Genomic DNA, 16770 nt, shown 5'->3' with positions numbered 1-16770 from the left:
CACATATAGTCGAGTCTTTTATATATATCAAGTCTCCTATTGAATTTATATATTAATATTTATAAATATATATATTATCCTATGAAAAAATATATATATAAAAGACCGGACTATATATATATATGTGTGTGTGTGTGTGTGTGTGTGTGTACATGTGCATATGTATATGTGAGTGTGTGTGTGTGTGTGTATATATATATATATATATATATATATATATATATATATATTGCAGTCTTTTTTTATCTCCCCAGGGAGAAACTAAGGATGGGAGTTTCATTTTCCAGAACACACTGTGCCAGGGGAGGCTCTCTGGTGAGTGAATGACACAAATTTTCCTATAGGTTTCAATGTGGCTGGTTTTGTGCATGCCCAGTACATAGGAGCTTCTTATTTTGCTTTTGGCTAAAAGAGAATTAATTCATGTATTGCATAATTGTCATCTTCATAGGGAAAGAAAGGTCTGGGGATTCCTACTCAACCAATTTTACTGGGTGATTATTAAGAAATCTTTGTTATTGAGCTTTAGTATGATACCATTGTAGTCTGAGAATATTTCATAAGATTTTAATACATATAAATTTATTGTGCATTTTTTTATAGTCCAGTATATAGGGAATCCTGCTGGACATATTGTACATGAAAGTAAAACATATGCTATTTTAGAGTGAAGTAATGTATGAAAGGAAATTAGGCTTAGTTGATTGTTGATAATTTTAATTTCCTCTTATCTCTTTACAGATGTTGTGGCTATTTGTTGTACCAGGTGCTTTGTGCAGAGTATTAAAATCTCCATCTATCATTGTGAATATGTCCACTTTACTTTTAATTCTTAATGCTTTATATTGAAATCCTTGCTATTATTAATGTATTCACATTAAGAAATGTTATGCCACAATGATGAATTTACCCCTTCAACATTAAAAAAATTTTCTTCTTCCTCCTTGAATTTGGCATTCCTCATGCCACACTTTAATTTATGTGATACAATTATTGTAACATCAGCTTCCCTTGATTAATGTTTATGCTGAATATTTTTTTTCAACTTTAATTTTTAATATGCCTATTTGTATTTCATGTGGATTTTTTAGAGATCCCATGTATTTGGGTCTTGATTTTTACCTGATTTGACAATCTAAACTTTGTAAGAAAAGTGCTTAGCCATTAACAATTAATGTAATTATTGATATGGTTTGAATCTACCATCTTTCTCACTGAGTGCTATTTGTTCTCTGTTTTGACTCCTCTTTTCATTTTCTTTTTTATTGAGTCATTGTTTTATTTCATCATTACTTTTAACTTTATATCTATGCATCATTTTGTTGTTTGTTCAATTGTATGACTAGCATTTATAATGCAAAGATTTATTTTATAACATTGTACTTTCAAATAATATCATGCTACTCACTTGATGTGTAAGAATCTTACAATAGCATACTTCATTTCTTCTCACATTTCTACCTTGTTGTCATGTTATTTTTGTATATATCTTGAAAAGTTCATAATATATTTTCATGCCTTTTCCATTAAACAGTCAATAGTCTTTCAAAGAGGTTAAAAATGGTAAATATAATGGTATATTCTTTTGTATTTATAACTTCCCAACTTCTTTGTTTCTTTCTGTAGAGATAAATTTCCACTTGGTGTCATTTTTTACTTGTGTTTAGGATTTTCTTCAGTAATTGTTAGTGTGAGTCTACTAGTGATAAGTTATTTATCATTTGAATGTTTGAAAATGTGTTTATTATTTCAAAAGTTGTACTCATTGGGTAATGGATGCTGTGCAGCAAGAATATATGTACTTTCTATTCAGCACTTTAAGTGTATACTCTATTGTGTTCTTCTGGATATAGATTCTGCCAAATTTTCTTTAGAAATCCTTAACTTTTTCCTCATGCATAATGTATTTTTTTCCTCTGTAACTGCTTTTAACAGTTTTATTTTTTCACTGATTTTCAGCAATTTCTTTATGATTTGCTCTGGCGTGTTTCGCTTTAATTCTTCTTAGTGCATGCTGAGCTTCTTGAATACTTGGGTTTATAGATTCATAAATTCTGAAAACTCTTAGTCATATTTCCTCAAATCTTTTTCAAGCATCAGCTCCCCCACTTGTCTTGTCTTATGTGTGCAAAACTGTTGATATTTTTCTCAGAAGTTATTGTAGCTCTGTTGAGTTTTTGGTCTTCTTTCTCTCTGAAGTTCATTTTGTTGGTACAGTTCTCTATTAGTTTACCAATCTTACTTTTGGGCAGTATCTATCTAATGTTAATCCCATTCTAAATAGAGTTTCTTTCAGTTAGTGTATTTTCCTTGTCTAGATATTTTACTTAAGCCTCTTTTTATATCTCTCATTTTTCTGTTTATTACATTTACATATTTCCTTGCTGTCTTGAGCATACAAATCATACTGCTAAATTCATTTCATTCATCATTTCTGAGTCTATGTCTATTTTTCTCTTCCCTATTGCTCACATGGGTCTGCTTTTTCATATGCTGAATTTAAAGTTTTGAATGTAGAAAACACTCTACCGTAGGCAGCTTTTTAAGGACTTGAACATTACTTTTATTTATTTATTCATTTTTTAAAATATTTATTTTATTTTTTTTAGTTATAGGTGGACACAATTTCTTTATTTTATTTTCATGTGGTGCTGTTTTCAAGATTTGATTTTACACTTTTCCAGGATGGTCTAAATCACCTTTACAGAAAGTCTAATTTATCTCCACTACTACACCATGCTTGTCTGTGCTGCATGCTGAATGCTTATTCAACAAAGTTTATTTCATTTTCTCTGAAGAAAAAAGATTCCTCCTGCTGTGTAAGTTCAAAAATGTTCTTCCAATTCCCTAATTATTATTCTTTTCTCTCTGTGTGTGTGTGTGTGTTTGTGTATTTCTTTACAGCACAATGATGCTTTATTCTGGTAAAGAGTGGTGGTCAAGAATTTTATACAGATTTAAGGAAGTCCTTCTGACTATGTCCAGTTCTCACCTCTCTTCTCAATTTAGGTGCATATTCTAGCTAATGTGACCTCTCTAAACTCTGACCTCTCTAAACTAACTCTCTTCATTTCAGTGAGATCATTAGGATATGTGTGGTTTATTCTCCACTCTCTAACACCTGACAGTTGCCTCCAGGAAGCTACCTAACATCATCAAAACACACCTCTTCCTTTTCTCTCCTTCTGCTTATCAGCAATAACAGGACTTTAAGGACATTCTCTTATTGATTATCATTTTCTACATTTTTTCTTGCTTTCCATTTGTCCATGAAGGAGCAGAAACACCACTGTAGTTAATATTACATGGACAGAAGTAGAAGTCTACTGTCTTTGCTATGGCTTGGATCTGTAGTGTCCCCGGAAAGCCCATGTGTCAAACACGTGGGTCCTAATACAGTAAGGTTCAGAAGAGGGGAATGTAGGCGATGATCAGATCATCAGGGCTCTGACCTCGTCGGTGGATTTATTCATTAAATAATACTTTTTGGCAGTATCACTCTGATGCTAATCTCATCCCAAATATATTTTCTTTCACGTTTGTATTTTCTGTGCATAAATATTCCACTTCTCTTATTATACCTTTCACTTTTCTTTTTATTACATATATTTACCATCTTAGACATATAAATCATATTACCAAATTTATTTTATTTACCATTTCTGTTTTCTTGGCTATTGCTCTTATTAGCCTATTTTGTTTTGTTTTGTTCAGAGAAATGGATGTTTATTTAGGGAAACAGAGGAACAATTGGAGGAGCGTGTTGTCTGTCTCCAGAGTGAAAAGCTTTAGGGTAAAGCAAGAATACACACTCAAGGGAGACTATGGACCACTTTCAGAGGGAGAGACAGTTTAATGTGTGCTTTTTAATATGTTGAATTTTACATTTTTCAATGATGGGTGAGTGAACTATTGGAAGGTAGGACTTAGTTGGAGGAAATAGGTCATTAGAGGTATGCCCAGTGAAAAGGGAAAGGTTTGTCTTGTCTCCTTGTCCCTAGTTCTTCTCTCTCCACCCTCTCCTCTCTCCTTCTGACTGCCTTGAGCTGAGCACATTTCTTCCACCATGTCCATCCATCACGATGCTTCAGCTTTGGATTCAGACACCCTCCGAAAGTTGGCTCTGAATTCATGGGCCAAAATAAACTTTTCCTTCTCTAAGTTGTTCTTGTAAAGTGTTTTGGTTTCAAGAACCCAAAGCTATCTAATGAGGTCTTCTTCAAGCATTTTCCCCCACCCTGGTACCCCTGCATTGTCTGCTTCATCTACTACCATGGTGGATGTCCTTACTCAGCCACTTTTTTCCCCCAAACTCATAAATATTGTAGTTGACCTTCTATTCTTATTTCTAATGTAAGTGTCTGTCCTCATTCTCTGATTTATCTCACACAGCTTTGTTGTTTGGAACAACTTTCCACTTGGGTGTTTGATAGACCTTTCCACCAAAATCTGTCGAAAACTGAACCTGTGATTTTCCACCAGAACTTGCTCTAGCCCAGCGAGTTCTACCGCATTGAATGATATTACTTCTCTAATTTCTAAAGTTAAGCCTTGGCACAGTCTTTTATACCCCTCATCCAAATTATCAGGAATTCTTTTAAACTTAAGTTTTTAAATATACTCTGGGTCTGTCCATCTCTTACCAACTTAACTGTTACAACACTTTTCTAAATCATCTCACTACTGTTATGGTTTGGATGTGAGGTGTCCCCCAAAAGCTCATGTGGGAAACAATGCAGGAAGGTTTGGAGGAGAAATGATTGGGTTATAACCTTAACTTAATCAATGGATTGATCACTGATGAGATTAACTGAGAGGTAATTGGAAGTAGGTGGGGTATGGCTAGAGGAGGTGTTTCATTGGGGGCATGGCTATGGGGTAAATATTTTATATCTGGAGCATGGAGTCTCTCTCTCTGCTTTCTGATCACCATGTGAGCTCTTTCCCTCTGCCACACTCTTCCTTCCTGATGTTCTGCCTCACCTATAGTCCCGAGGAATGGAGCCTGCTGTCTATTGTTTGACCTCTGAAACTTTAAACCTCCAAATAAATTTTTCCTCCTCTACAATTGTTTTGGTTGGGTCTTTTTAGTCACAGCAGAAGTGAAGTAAGCTGACTAAAACAATCACCTAAATAGACTATTGTGATTGTCATTTGATATGTCCCCTCTATTTGACATCTGCCTCCCCAAATTTATTCTTTATGCCGAATTCAGAATTGTTCTTTCCAAATGAGATAAAATATGCCACCCATCTGCCCAAGACTCAAGTGGCTTTCAATCATACCTTGGAGGAAATACAAAGTCCTATAAAGCAATAAAATTCTGATCTCTTACATTCTTTCCAAACTGATCTTACTTGTTTACATCTCAGTTAGGCCACTACTGTCAGACTGATCTCTTTGCACTTCCTCAGGGAGGTCATGTGTCCTGGACTCAGGAGACCTCTTCACTCTTCATGGACTTTTCTTTTCATAGCTGTCATCCTAGCTCTTGCTGCATGAAGTTTTTCCTTAAGTATCACTTCTTCAGACTAGCAATTTAAAACATAATATTTTATACACCCTGCTACAATGTTGAATATACACAATGTAATTTACACCTGTCTCCTTCACTAGAATCTATGTGGCAAGGGGAAAGGGATGTTTTTTGTTGATCATTGTAACTGTAGAGCCAAATACATAGTAGGATATTCAGTAATGATATAAAACTACAATTTTGTAAAGGCATCACACAGGTAATGACACCTGTTACTGTTAAGGTGCTAATCCAAAATCCCAAATAAAACTCCAGGTTTTTTTGAAGTAAAGACAAAGGTTTTATTTTGGCCAAGGCCAAGGGAGCAGAAAGCAAATAGTTCTGTAGCCCAAAGACCAATAGTTAAAGTGGAGAGTAAGCCTTAAAAACAAACAAACAAAAAACCCACATAGAAGTGTGCGGGTAAAGCAAGACACATTTCATAAAGTGTAAAGCAATTTAGATGCTGTTGTAACAACTCAAGAAATGTGGATGCAGGTTTGGAACTGAGTAACAGATAAAGCTGGAAGAGTTTTGAAGCGTATGTTAAAAGAAGCAATATTTCTATGAAGGGATTTTAAAAGGAGCTTCTAGAGAAGTCTTATAAAGGAAACGGGAGAGCTGTAGGAAAGCTTCTATCTTCTTAGGGAATGCACAGTATTAGAATGTTGATAGAAATACAGATACTAAAGGACATTCTGATGAGTTCCCAGATGGAAGTGAGGATTATTTTATTAGACAACAGGCAAGAGGTAATCCTAGCTAATAAGTGTCAAAGAATTGGGGTGAATTGTTTTCATGTCCTATTGTTTTATGAAGATATAATTTGAAAAGACAAAAATGGATATTTCCAATTACCTGAGGACAATTCTAAGCAAAATATTGAAGGTGTAGTTTGGTCCCTTCTGATTACTTACAGTATGCTTTAAGAAGAGACAAGGGACTTGAAGATGAAGTCATTAAACAAAAAGAAAATGTTAAAGAAAATTTGGAAAATTCCCAGCCTATTCATTTTAAAAAATACAGGAAAGAAAAGAGAAGGCATGTTTGGAAGAGAGCACCAGGCTTTGGCAAGTAACAGTTTTGATATGGGAGATCAGTATTGGTGTGAACCACAGACTCAATTAGCTACCCCAGAAGGATTCTAACTATTTTAACCGATGAGGAAAGAGATGATAAGAAATGGGATAAAGTTGCTGAAATTCTTGGATTTTACATAATGGAACTAAAGAGTTATTCAGTTAAAATGTGCTCTGCATTTCAAGACAAGGGGAAAAGAACCCCAAAGGCAATTTATAGAACACCAGGGCTGTCTTTTTGGTTCCAAAGTTGAATAGGTAAGGATCACTGCCTTACTTTTGACAGACCAGATGACTTCTACTTTTAAAATCTTAGAAGCAGGGCCACCCAAAGTGGTGGGAGTTTGACTCCCAAGTAGCATGGTTCTGAGGGAGGTCTTCCCACCTGGCAGAGTGGATATAGTTCCAATGGATCTGACAGGTATAATCGCCCCGCAAGTGGGTCTGGATGGCAGAGTATTGAGCCAAAACAGATTATACAACAGACACTAGTATGTAAAAACGTGGATGTGTAACCCATGTGATGTGATTCTGCAATCTGTATACGGGGGAAAAATGGGAGTTCATAACCCACTTGAATCAAATGTATGAAATATGATACGTCAAGAGTGTCAAGAGCTATGTAATGTTTTGAACAACTAATAAAAAAAAGAAAAAATAAATAAATCTCAATGTACTCGTCTTGCTAGGGTTTGAATTTCCTTGGGACAAGCCATCCCTTCCTTTTATTTATTTATTTTTTATATATCTCCCTTTGAGAATGAAAATATCTGTCCAATGCCTGTCTCCCCATTGTATTTTAGAAACACATAACTTGTTTGGTTTCATAGACTCACAGGTAGAGAATTTTGCCTCAGAATGAATTGCATCTTGAATCTTACCCATATATGATTTGGATCATATTTGAGGAGAATGGGGGCTTTAGATTTTGAACTTGAAGCTTAAAATGAGTTAAAACTTTTAGGATGGTTGGGATTGATTAAATGCATGTGAGAGGGACACAATTTGGGGGAAAACAGAAGCAGAGTGCTACTGATTGCATGTTGGTAACCTTTCCAAATCCACATGTTGAAACCCTGATCCTAGAGGTAAAGACACAGAAGTTGAACACCACTTATATTATGAGGGTGGAGCCCTCATAAATGGGGTTGGTAACCTTAAAAAAGATAACAGAGGACTTTTTCACTCTTTGCTCTCTTCCATATGAGGGTACAAGAATTCAGCCATGGTCTCTTGGAAGAAAGCCCTTACCAAAACCCAGCCATGATGGCATCCTGATCTCAGACTTTCAGTTTCCAAAACTGAGAAATAAATGCATATTGTTTCTAAGCTTTCAGTCAATGGTATTTATTATAGCAACTCAGACTGAGCAATACACCTCAACTACATGGATGTTACTTTTCCTTTCCCTTGAGCCAAGATCATGCTGTCAATCATCTACCATCCATTTACCCCTAATGCCAAGATTCCAACATGTCCTGTGATACTTTTTTCCCCTGTGGCTGGGATTTCAACTGTTTTCAATTAGCACTCAAGTCAGTGAAAAGTAGTTTTGTTTCTGATGTTATGGTTATTAAGTATTTTTTTCTACTTTTTTCTATTTTTACCATTTAAATTATGATTGAATTAGGTATGGATGGCTCTTCTTGCCACTTCTAAAGTGCTTCAACAAATAAAGTTGATTGCATTTGTTTTAAGAAACAGCTCTTCTGTGATGGACTTCATAGATATTTTACTTAACTCTTTTGATAACATTTAAAAATAATTATTAATTTCATTTTTGTATTAGGTTAACTTGTTAATTAAAAAGACATAGGTAAATTTTGTTTGTTTGTTTTCTGCTCACATAATTCCAAAAATTTTCCTTGAAAAGTGAACCTTCTTTGAAGTTAGGAATAGGATGAAAAACTGAATTTTCTTTTTCTGTATCTTCCCTTCTTATCCAATCTACATAAGTTTACCTTTAATACCATTTCTTATTTTCCCAAACATGACATGTTACCTTATAACAGCTTTTAGTCATCCATTATTCTCTTTTGAATCCAAGAAAGAGTATGACAATTGCTCTACACTGGATACTATAATTTACCCTGTAAGCTCTTCAACATCTGTCAAATTCCTTATGTTGACATTAAAAAAAAAAAAAACTAAATCATTGCCTTTTACCAATTGAGGGGAATATATGAAGATAACAAAATGGTTATCTAGACAATATATTCCTTACTCTCTCCTAGATGTAGAACCCAAAGAAAATTAAGGACTTGGTTAAATTTGAATCATGATACTGCCTCTTACTTGTTAAGCCCTAGACGATGAGTTAGCTTCCTCAGTCTGTTTTCATCATATCAGAAAACAGCATTTATATACCTTATTGTTAAACTAATCTTATTTCCAGAAACTCCAGATTTCTTCTAGTGAGGTTTTACAGACATGTTACATATTAGTTTTACTGATATTTACATTGAATAAGTACTTTGCTTTTGTGTGCTACATTAGATTTAAGATCATATCCTGAGTGCCATATTTTGCTGTTTAAACTGAAACAAGTCAATTAGTTCTGCCTAACCTGAGTTGCACGCGTGCGTACACACACACACACACACACACACACACACACACAATAAAGCTGCATCATGAGATTGTTGTGAGTATGAGGTAAATGAATGATAATAAAATGTTTAACATAGATGTGGCTAAATATAAACGCTCATTGTCTATTGGTTTCTTTGTCCTCTGCAAATGCTTAACTTAACCACCTTTCAAATTCTATCAAATTATATCATATCTTATCCACATTTTTTACCTTTGTGGACCACCTGCTCTGTCTTGCTGCTTTTTGTTTGTCTGTTTGTTTCAATATTATCTGGCTATTTAACTGATAGATTTCTTCCTTATGTAAAATATTATGTGGAGATAATTCATACTAAATGGGAAGGCTAAGACGCTGGATTTTTCTTAAAAGACTCAGAGAAACAAAAGTACTTTTGATTGTCAAGTTAGAGGATCAAGAGTGACAGAAGCTTCAACAGGGTTATGAGCTTTGGGATCATAGTGTCATGACCCAAGTTTTCTGATACCTAGATAGTTTAAGTGTATGTCCTCTTGGACCAGTTAAATTGACTCATATTGAAGGTCTTCACCCTTGTTGCCAATGTATATTCTCCTAGTTTATCCTTCAGTTGAACTCCCTAATGCTGTACAATCCTATATATGTGCACGTCCTCTTATGCTAAACATACTGCTGACATACTGAGAAATTCCATGTTATATAATATATTTTAAAAATCACATTCAGGAATTGGTCATTTTACCCATCAACTGTATCATCTGTTAATTTTATCCCCAAATCAAATTGTTTAAGCATAGCTCCCTAAGGATAAAATCGAACAGTGAATATATTTTATTCAAAGCTTATGTCAACCCACCAAAATACAATGATATAATTATTTTAGAACTTTCTTATTAAGAATGCAGTATGTAAATTCTTATCCATTGAACAAGAAAGTAGGCCACATTCTGGGTTAAGATGAAAAGAAAATAAAAATAAAAGAGAGAAAGAGAGATACAATTTGAATAAAGAAAATCTAGAAGCCTTGGTATGCTAAAGGCAATTTCAAACAAGAATTTATTTCAGTAATAAGATTCATGTAAATACAAATATAAACATAGTTGGTGTGCAAATCACAAAATTCAGAGAGCACTGAAAGAATTCAAAAATGTAATATACACAGATGAGTGCATACGTTTTCTATATTAGGATTTTTTTTTAAGGAAATAGAATTGAACCAGTCAACTCATACCCTTTTACAAATTAAATTTGGAGAAATATGATCCTCAGTATCATTGCCCAACAGTGTTAGACAATAAGTGATTATTTTCTTATACTAGATATTATAATGTACTGCTAATGCCCCTAATGTCTGAGAACTGACTAGATGTATTTGTTTATATTCAGCCTATGAAAAAGGGAAGGCTATGTTCTGTGACAGTCCAGAGGACAGAACCACAACCAATGAATAGAGTTACAGTGATGAATACATGAGCTCAAGAGAAGGAGGAATTTTCTCATCATTAATACCACCCAGCAATGCTATAAAACTCATTGCAAGGGAATCTAATAATCAGATTACAAGGTGTCATGTGTATAGCTGATATGTTCTCAGTGTGGTTAGAAGCTGGAATAAATCATTTCTAGGCAACTTCTTGTGACAGACTTGTGCTTTTCTTATTGTAGAATTGTTTCCCAGGCCTACATTTGAGCAAAATAAACATAGGGACAAATTTTGGAAAAGGATAATAGCAATTTAGATTTGCTTCATCTGTAAACTCTGTACTATCAGAAAGCAGAGTGAATTCACTCATGTTCTCAGCTTAGTTTGAAAAAGGATTTCAAATGGCAATGATATGTATAGTTGTGATCTAATACAAGATCACTTAGAAAGGAAGAGAGAGCAGAAGAGGTGATGAGAGAGCAGGAAAAAGAAAGACACAGACGTTCAGTTTCTTCTTTGGATAAAGTAGTTGCATAGCTAAGTATCCAGTCACTAATTAGCATTAGGGGCTAATGTTTGTGGGTAAATTGACCATAAAAATATGAAAAACCCCACAAAGGAGAAACTTAAAAAATATAATGCTTATAAAATATATAGAAACTAAATGTTATCTGTTTTTTTTTACAAAAATTAGATTAGGAATCATTGTATATTTATATAATATTTGGAACAAAATCAACCAGTAATGGGGTTACTAAGAAGAAAAGAATGTTTAGACATTGAGATATTGAACCTGTGTTATAATACTGTGAAAATGCAAAGTTGTGGGTTCATATAAGTGGCTTGGGTACCGGATTGAGGGAGCCATTTGGGATTATTCAGATTTCTAGACAAGACACAGCAATGAGGTGCTGGTTAGAAAAAAGAGAAACAAAAATGGAATTAGAACAAAGAATTGAGATGGGGGGTGTGTGTGTGAGAGAGAGAGTGTGTGAGTGTGTGTGGTCTCCCTGCCTGTCCACGCTGATACCTTTATTAAGAATATCCAGCTACTGCAGATTTCTGGCGGTTTTTTTTTTTTTTTTTTTTAATTCACTGACTTAGGAGCAGTTAATGTAAATAAGTAAATGTTGGCAGATTCACTTGATTTCCCTCCTCTCTTTCTCCTGTTTTTCTTCTCAATTCAAAATGCACCTTTTTAGTGGGTAGTGCCTGTGGTTTCAATTGAGACACTATGCAGCCAGCTGCCACAATGGACCCATCACCCTATTAACAAGAGATGATATCACCTACTGGGCTGAGACTAAAGAGCCTATGAACCACTCAGCAAATATGTCTTGATGATATGATATGCTTGATGTCATACAGAACATTTCTTCAGGAATCCTAATTGGTCTCTTTCACTCCTCATTCTCCTCTGTGTGGCATATAGGTTTTGACAGTCACCTGCCCAAATCTGGAGTCTGGTGTTGTTTTATTGCCTATTAGCACAGAGAGCATACAAGGCAGTCATGACCACACAGAGCAATTCCAAAACTAATATGTGTTATGTGGGGTCAATTTGCCAGCAAGAAAATTTTGTTAACTATAGAACAAATTTGGTTTATTTTTGCTCAGGGATGAAGCGTATTTGTGTGTTATAACTTGAGGGATAAGGCTGCTTTAATGATTTTTTTAAGAGATACTCTCAAATTATCCAGTATAGCTAAAGAAAACATGAACAATAATAACTTTAGCAGATGATATTGAATGTCTGGAGGGCTAAACAGCTGTGGGATTCTTATCAGAAGAAATCTTAAGACATGGGCATTTTCTCTTATTCCCATTACTAAGCCTTCTTTTTATGACTCTTACACTAAAATATGAACCACACGAGGAAGAAATTGTGGGGTAAATTGTTTAAGTAGGCTATCTATACTGGAATAATCAGATGGCCCCTTTTTAAAGAAACCAAGTAGATGATTCAATAGAAAATAAACCACTGCAGATGGAATGCAGGACTCCATCACTACTAGCTATTAAATCTGGGCGAGTCATGTCTCTAATTTTGAACTTTATCAATTCTAAACTGGGAAAATTGTGCTAAATACGCTGTTAAGTCCCTTATTTTGCTTTACTTATTTTTGCCAATTTGGGGATGGACCCACACATGAGTTATAAATTATGGAGAAGAAGTGGCATGGAACTTTGAATTTTGGCTAGCATTAAAGAATGATATTTTTCCCCAAAACTAAATCTAACTTAGAGTGGATCACCAGATAATTCATTCCTGAATAAGAAAAACAAAAAATTCTTCCTTCTTGTTTGCCTTTATTATTTGTTTACCACATATATCCAAAGGAATATCAAAAAATTTAAGCCTGTTTCTGAAGGTGAAGCTTAATGCAACAAAATATAAAGAATAGTGGAAATTTTTGGCCTGGATGAAATAAGATTTAATTACAGATGACATAAAATACTTGAGACGTCATAATGCAAAAGAGGCTTTAAACACATTTCATCTGATTTCAAGAGCAAAAATTTCATCCAGATAATTTGAAAGAAGAAGAAAGCAGATTTTGTCTTAAACCTTTGTCAATAAACAGAACCACCAACATAATAAGATAAGATTGCTTTGAAAGACACTGACACTATTAGTTCTCAGTGAATGTATTTAAAACAAGTTGAATGATATCATGGCAGAATACTGTATACAGAGTTAATGAAATCAGTGAGAACAGGGTGCTTATTTTCTGATGAAATTATCAATTAGTTTTCTTTTTAAAAAGATTGTCTGACTATTCAAATATTGAGAGCATACTTGAACAATTTGGCCCAACATTTCTTTGTCATGAAAGAGTACTGCATACAGTATTACTGAAACCAAACAGAAGAGGACTCAGTGATATTTGAGGTGTCTTAAATTCTTGGATTCCATTATATGTTGTCATTTCAATATAATTTCTCATAGGATATTGAATCATGATGAGTAGAAGTTCCCTCCTGCGAGCCAAGAGGAAGATTTTATTTTTAAGTTGAAATGTGTTTTTTTTTCTTTTTTGAGAGTGTGTCGGTAAACAAGTTTTAATGTATATGATACAATGACATATTTATTTCCCTTTAATCCTTATTATCCCCTAATATGCCTCTCTGTTGTATATAACTATTCTCTGTCCTTGAAGGCAAACCATGTAGAATTTAGAAAATTTGGTGAAAACCATGCAGAATTTAGAAAATTTGGTTTCTAGTAGCTACTTAGTAATTGATTAAGTATAGCTTCAAATATTTTTAGATAAAATTATATTATTAAATTTAATGCTCCTAATGATAAAAAATTGGAATATTCTGATATAATAAATAGTAACATCCATTTGGCAAAAACTTGTGCAGTTTTTGGGTAAGGATGGAGGAAGAGTATGATGATACTGAAGGTTAATGTACATGTTCCTTCTTGAGAAATAGAAACATATTCAAGAAGTATATGTCAAGAAGACTGTAAGACAATGTACACTCAGTTTATTCCAAGCAAAATCATACCTGGCTTAATAGAATCATTAAAATTAGTTCTTTTACATGGGTAAGAGTAAATAAAGGGATTTTCTTTATAATTGCAATCCTAATTTAATTACAGGAGAGTAAATTGGGTGTACAGTCAAGTTCTTTGTATGAGTCAGATTTAGAGGTCACTATTAGATTTCCTTTCACCACATTATTTGAAAGATATAACATACATTCTCCAAAAGTTCATGTGTTAGACAATGCAAACATTTTCAGAGGTGAAATGATTGAGTTATGAGAGCTTTAACCTAATCGGTGGATTAATATACTGATATGGATTGAATGGGTGGTAAGAACAATGTAGCTGAAGGAGGTAGGTGCCTGGCACATGCCTTTGGGGTTTATGTTTTGTCCCGGGTGAGCAGAGCTCGCTCTGCTTCCTGATTGTCATGTCCTGAACCACTTTATTTTGCCACACTTTTCCACCATGATGTTCTGCCTCACATGAGGCCCAGAGCTATGGAGTCGGGTGTCTATGAATTGAGACCACTGAAATCATGAGCTAAATAAATTTTTACTTCTCTAATTATTCTTGTTAGTTCTTTTGGTCACAGTGATGAAGAAGCTAACTAAATGATATAATTTGGACCGAGAAGAGCATGGAGGACTTGGGCCTCTAAAGTTGTAAAAAATAGTCAACAAAAACAGAGCATATTTGTAGTTTATATATAGTATCTGAGTTTGGGGGACACAATAAAATAGCACCACCTTTCCCACATGACTTGAGAAGTAAAACAAATGGAAAGTACATGAAGGGCAAAGTAACAGTTTTAGCTGATAAAATTGATAATAGCTTAACCATATTGAGTGTTTCCATGGTTTAAGAATTGTTCTTACTGATTTATATATATTAACTAATTTCATCTCCATAAGAGCACTAGGGAGTAATGTTATTATTTCATTTTACATATAAGGGAGACTGAAGCAGGGAGATATTAAGTAATTTGACCAAAACCACATCTCTAGTAAGTGCCATAACTCAGATCTGAACTGTGACAATATGGCTCTAGTCTTCTTACCCTTCACACTTATGTATCACTTACTCCTTCTCAAACTTATATCATACATTGTATCTTTTTCTTAAAGCAAGTATTGCTAATGAGTCCCATTTATGGACATCTTAGCCATCTACTACCAACAGCCTGGTGAGAGTAGAGGTTCATGTTTGCAAAAGTTCAGAGCCAAATACAATCATCTCTGTGATTAGCCCATTCTAAAAAGAAGAGGGAAGTGAGCCACATAGGCCCACTTCTTTCTGTAAATTCATCAGATTGTCTCTTCTTTCCTAGAGGAGTAAATGGAGAGAGAGAATATGTCACATTACCACCTCCACATGGAAGAAAAACATCAGGAGGTGTCCTCTGATCCCCCACATTCTACCAGCATCTTCTCCAGATTTTTTTTCTTCTTCTTCTCCTTCTCCTTCTCCTTTTTCTTCTTCTTCTTTTTAATGGTACTGGGGATTGAACCCAGGAGGTTGCTTTTCCACTGAGCTACATCCCCTACCCTTTTTATTTTTTTCATTTTGAAACCAGGTCTTGCTAAGTTGCTTAGGGCCTAGCTAAATTGCTGAGGCTGTTCATGAATTTGGAATCCTCTTTCCTCAGTCCCCAGAGCTGCTGGAATAACAGGTGTATGCCACTGTACCTGACAGATTTTTGCTTTCTGAAATTGGGTTAAACCTATGCCCTCCTGGGGTGTGAAGAGGAGATCAGTGGTATTAGGACAGACCTCTTCCCACCTTTATGAGAGAACTATTCACTGCCCTTTAGTATATCCTGATTCAACAGTTGGTGGGGATTTGAAATTTTTTCCTGCAGATAGTTTGAGTAGCCCTAAATCAAAGAGTTCTATGTTTACCAAAAGAGTCACCATTCAAAAACATCTTCCAGAGTTAGTCCTACTCAGAAGAGTTCTTCTCACATACCAACATTTAATTAGTACTAAATTATTTGTTATAATCCTTATCCTTCTTTGATTTAATGTGATTTGTTTTAGCTATTTTTTTCCCAAGAGTCTTAAATCAAAAAGTTCCATTGACATGGGCCCTGAGGCACAGCCAATATTTCTACAACTACCTTCTTAAGCCCAGGTACATGTTGGTGAACTAACCTACTGCCCCAGACCAATGCCTGTCAGTCTCAATAGCTCAAGAACTGATCCTTTGATAATCCTCTAAGATTATCAAATAGAATTCTACTTATCAATACCTAGGTAGCTTAATTATGGAAACACCATCTCATCCTATAATGTTTACACATGCCTTTATATATATATATATATATATATATATATATATATATATATATATGGCCTGCCAGTGTCCCCTAAGGTTTTCACAAGGCTTGTACACATGTGCCAAAGCCAATGTCTTTGAATTTAAGATGAAGCTGCATTAACTTACATCTTAAATTTCCAGTTATTTAGTTTTATTACTTCAAGGAGATTCTTCCCATGCTGAACCAGTGTGGCTAAATTCAGTTCTATCCACACTATCCAACACCTGGAGAAATCATGCACATTTCAGTATCTGTCTAAGGCCCTCAGCTTAAACTCTAAAACATCATACACTTGCCTTTCCTGAAGCTCACTGATTCTATCTTTTCTGAGACACATTCTTTTGCTTAAAGTGGGAAAAATCTGTGGG

This window comes from Callospermophilus lateralis, chromosome 4, assembly GCF_048772815.1.
Source record: "Callospermophilus lateralis isolate mCalLat2 chromosome 4, mCalLat2.hap1, whole genome shotgun sequence".
NCBI lineage: Eukaryota > Metazoa > Chordata > Mammalia > Rodentia > Sciuridae > Callospermophilus > Callospermophilus lateralis.
Note: the sequence above shows the minus strand (reverse complement) of the source record.